Consider the following 4828-nt stretch of genomic DNA (forward strand, 5'->3'; position numbering starts at 1 on the left):
GGAGTCTCCCTCTAGCTTTTCACATTTTTGCCTTTGCTTTATTCTTATCTTCAGGCTAGCTTTCTATTCTTCTCCACGTCACATGCTTATAGTTTCTGATCTTTGTATTTTGTAATCCAGGCACCCCAAAGAGTCTGCCAACTCTCTCAGTTCTGGAATTACCAAACAAGGGCCTTGCTGGCTCAGTGTGGGTCGGGGGCTGTCCTCTGGATCCATCAACTGTGGCTGTGGAGGAATAACACGATAATGGGCTCAGCATGGGTCGGGGCCCCACTCGTGGGTCATCATTGGTGGTCAGGGAGCGAGCTGTCGTGGTAACGCGGCTGCCGAGCGACATGTGGTCAGAAGTCACGTCTGCCTTCCTCACTGCCAAATCCAGGGCGCTTAGCATAGACCCCCTTACTGGTAGGTATTTTAAAAATTGCAGAATGAATGGATTATGTGTGTGCACACGTGCGTGCATGCATGTGCGGTGTGTGCGCGTGTAGCATGGGGTGGTGGGGCGTAGGGAAAAGAAAGGGTTTCCCTGACAGGAGATCAGCCCAGACGGCAGAGTAGAGAAGCCCTGAGCTCACTGCTCTTACAAGCACACCAAAATCACAACTGTCAGCGAACAACCATGGACGAAAAGGCTGAAACCTGCCAGAAAAGATCTTCTACAACGAAAGACCTAAGGAAGGAATCACAACCAGGGGGGTAGGAGGGGCAGAGTTGCTATACAGTCAATTCCCATACCCCTGGGGGGCAGGGGGGAGGTGGGATGGGGGGCTGGGGAGGCTGACCCACAAACTGGAGAATAATTACACAGGAGAGTAATTATTGAGAGTATTGAGAGTACTCAGAGGCCCACGTCGGGCTCCCCAGCCCAAGGGTCCTGCACCAAGAAGATGAGCCCACAGAGAATTTGGTTTTGAAGGCCAGGAGGGCTTACTTTCAAGGAGTCCTGGGCTTAGAAATAGAAACTCACTCCTAAAGGGCGCACACAAAATCTCACATGCTCCAGGACCCAGGGCAAAAGCAGTAATCCGATAGGAGTCTGGGCCAGACCTCCCTGCTCGTCTTGGAGAGTCTCCCGGAGAAGCAGGGGGGCAGCTGCAGCTCACGCTGGGGACACAGACCCTGGCGGCAGCCACTCCTGGGAGCTCGTTCCACAGCGTGGACACTCGCAGGTGGCAGAGTGGGGACCTCCCTCTAGTTCATTAGCGCCGAGATCTGGCCCCATCCGCCAGTGCCGGGACGCCTCGGGCCAAGTGCTGGGGCGCAGGCCCGCCCATCACCAGAGAGGCTGCCCAGAGACCTCGTAAGCCCACAGCCGTTTCTAGACACGGCGCCACCCACCAGAGGGCCAGGACCCAGCTCCACCCACCACTGGGCAGGCACCACCCCCAGAATCCCCTACTGCCCACCTTGCCCTCAGGAAGCTGGCTCTAGCCCCTGGACCAGCCTCACCCACCAGGCGGCAGACACCGGACACAAGAACACCACAATCCTGCAGCCTGCGGACCCTGCCCGCTAGCAGGTCAACATAAGCTTCGAGACACCCGGGACCCCATATCCAACCGTGTCAGGAGCCAGCCTTCACAACCCACCGCCCCCTCAGTGGTCTGACACCAGCTCTGGGATAGGCCAGTACTAACCACAGGACCTGGCTCCACCCACCAGTGGGCAGGAAATAACCCCGGAGTCTTCTGGACCCTGACTCCGTCCACTAGTGATCCACCTTAAGCCCCGGGATGCCCTGGGGTTCTGCAGTCAGCCCCCTGGTGCACTGGTCCTGCCAACCAGTGGCCAGCAGCCTCTGCAGAAGGCAGGGCCTGGTGACCAGTAGGACCAAGGGCCAGTGACACCAGACCAGCCACAGTAGTCAGCCCTCATAGGGGGCGCCCCTAGAGCATGTACGTCCGGTAGTGAGAGGGGAGTGCACTGCTGGAGTTCACAGGGCGTCTCTTACAAAAGGCTGCTTCTCCAAGGTTGAGAAATGTAAACAACCTACCAGATACATAAAGAAACAGCAACTTAGGCAAAATGAGGCAGCAGAGGAACATGTTCCAGACAAAGGTACAAGCTAAGACTCCAGAAGAAGAACTAAGTGAAGTGGAGATAGGCCACCTACCTGAGTTCACGGTAGTGATGGTAAAGATGATCAAAAACTCAGGAGAAGAATGGATGCAAAGAAAGGGTTTCCTATGCACTCCTATCACTGCCATTTCCCACTGATGCCTGGAGCGACCACACTGAACCAAACTGAAGGTATTCCACTCTTCCAACGTCAGGCTGCTTTCTAACACTGAAGGATCTTGCGGTAGTCTCTTCTGTGTTCTGTGCTTCAATGCGGTAAAGGGAATTCCTTTCCTATGGCTGATGCTGTGGTCTCTGTGCTGGGGCTACTCTTGCATGTTAGTCACTGGCACCTGGAGAATAACGGTATGTGACGGGTGGTTGTGCTGTCATTCACACAGACCACATGGCATCATCTGTTTAAAAGAGGAGAAGCAGCTTTTCCCAGCAAGCTACAGGCTGTCTGCATCTCAGGAGAAAACTGAAAGGTGCTCAAGAATTATCCAAGGGCGCCGGGTCCTGCATGGAGGTGCTCCTACAAGGTGTTGTTGCTGGAGCATCGGAGGTTCATTCTCACCTCAGATCCGGGGCGGGTCAGGTTCCAGGTTCGTGATCTTCCCCTGAGATCTCCCTCATCTCCCTCAGCTTCAGGAAGATGGCTGAAGCAATGGACTCCAAGATGCAGTTTCAAAACTGTTACTTTCTGGAGGAAGAAGAAGGAACAAGAAGAATTCCATAAACTCTTTATTGGTGGCTTGAGCTCTGAAACCACAGAAGAAAATCTGAGGAACTACTACCAGCAATGGGGAAAACTTCCAGGCTGTGTGGTCATAAGGGATCCTGCCAGCAAAAGCTCAAGAGGATTCGGTTTTGTAACTTTCTCATCCACGGCCGAGGTGATGTTGCCATGACCGCCAGCCCTCATTCCACGGATAGGAAACGGTTGCCCGAGATGTGCTGTCCTGAGAGAGGATTCTGGACAGCGGGGCGCTTTCCTAACTGTGAAGAGGCTGCTTGTTGGTGGAACTGAAGAAGATACTGAGGAGCATCACCTTAGAGATTACTTTGAGAAATATGGAAAAATCGATGTCATTGAGATAATTACTGATGGGGAGTCTGGAAAGAAAAGAGGCTTTGGATTTGTTACTTTTGATGGCTGTGATCCGGTGGATAAACTTGTGCTGCAGAAATACCATACCATCCACGGTCATCATGCAGAAGTAAGAAAGGCCTTTTCTCGACCTCAGATGCAGGCAATCCACAGTTCTAGAGGTGGAAGAGGAGGCAACATCGGAGATTCTCCTGGCGGTGGTGGAAATGTTGGACCAGGGCCAGAATGAGAAAGTAAGCTTGGAGGACGATCTGATGGATTCAGGGGTGGTTGGTGGACTTGGTCATGGCTCTAGTAGGTGTGGAGGAAGACCTGGAGGTGGCAGCTTTGGAGGTGGCCCAGGCTATGGAGGACGCTATGGTGGCAGAGGACCTGGACCTGGCAACCAGGGTGGGAGCCCCGGGGGTGGTATGGCATCTATGGAGGAGGAAAGTGTGGAAGTGGAAATGGCAATGGTTTTCGGAAATCGTAACCAGCAACCTTCTAACTAAGCTTAGCGAAAAGTGGAAACTTTGGTAGCAGGCACAAGAATTATACGGTGGAGGAAACTATGGTCCAGGTGGCAGTGGAGGAAGTGGGGGTTATGGAGGGACCAGCCAATACTGAGTTTCTTTCTTTTTTTTTTTTTTTTTTTAAATTTATTTATTTTTGGTTGCATTGGGTCTTTGCTATGCACAGGCTTTCTCTAGTTGCAGCGAGCAGGGGCTACTCTTCATTGTGGTGCGTGGGCTTCTCATTGCAGTGGCTTCTCTTGTTGCGGAGCACAGGCTCTAGGTGCGTGGGCTTCAGTAGTTGTGGCACGTGGGCTCAGTAGTTGTGGCTCACGGGCTCTAGAGCACAGGCTCAGTAGCTGTGGCACACAGGCTTAGTTGCTCCGTGGCATGTGGGATCTTCCTGGATCAGGGCTCGAACCCGTGTTCCCTGCATTGGCAGGCGGATTCTTAACCACTGCGCCACCAGGGAAGTCCCTGAGTTTCTTTCTATTGGCCATGGGCAAATAGGAGAGGATGTATGAATAGGAGAGAATGAGACCCCAGAGGTAACAGAACATCTTCAGGTCGTGGAAACTCTCAGTCATACGGAAATATGCAGAGCGGAAGACATCAGAGCAGATGCAGAGAGCCATTTGTGAATGGTTTGAATTATTTAAGAACATTACCTTACTATGGAGGAAAGATTGTGAAAAAAAAATGCTTTTGAGACAGTTTCTTAGCTTTTTAACTGTTTCTTTCTAGTGGTCTTTGTAAGAGTGTAGAAACATACCTTCTTTGATAATGTTAAAATTTGTAAGAGTCGGGTGACATGTGAAACCTTTTTCAAGATTTTTCTCACAAAGTTTTGAAAAGCTGTTATCCAGGATCATGGTGTAATGAGACATAATGTTACATGTATTCCTTTTAAAAAACTGAAGTGCCTGTGTAGACTTAAGAAGCTGTTGTACATTTATGATCTAATAAAGACTTCTAAAGGAAAAAGATAAATAAATAAAAAGAATAAAAGGGGAGAAGCTTCTCCTGCTCCCAGGTCAAAGGCCCTACAGCAGAGCTGCCCTGTGCTTTTAGAGGTTTTTTTTGTTTTTTGTTTTTTTGGAGGTTTTATATATTTCAGCATCACCTGAAGTTCCTTCTCCCCAGGACTCAAATCGTGAGTTCATTGCTA

At 50.9% G+C, this 4828-nt stretch overlaps 1 pseudogene; it reads left to right on the plus strand.

The window, feature by feature from the left end:
* Positions 1-257: 257 nt before the first annotated feature.
* Positions 258-3775, plus strand: LOC118895897 (annotated as a pseudogene).
* Positions 3776-4828: the final 1053 nt, after the last annotated feature.

This window comes from Balaenoptera musculus, chromosome 5 (genome assembly GCF_009873245.2).
Source record: "Balaenoptera musculus isolate JJ_BM4_2016_0621 chromosome 5, mBalMus1.pri.v3, whole genome shotgun sequence".
Classification (NCBI taxonomy): domain Eukaryota; kingdom Metazoa; phylum Chordata; class Mammalia; order Artiodactyla; family Balaenopteridae; genus Balaenoptera; species Balaenoptera musculus.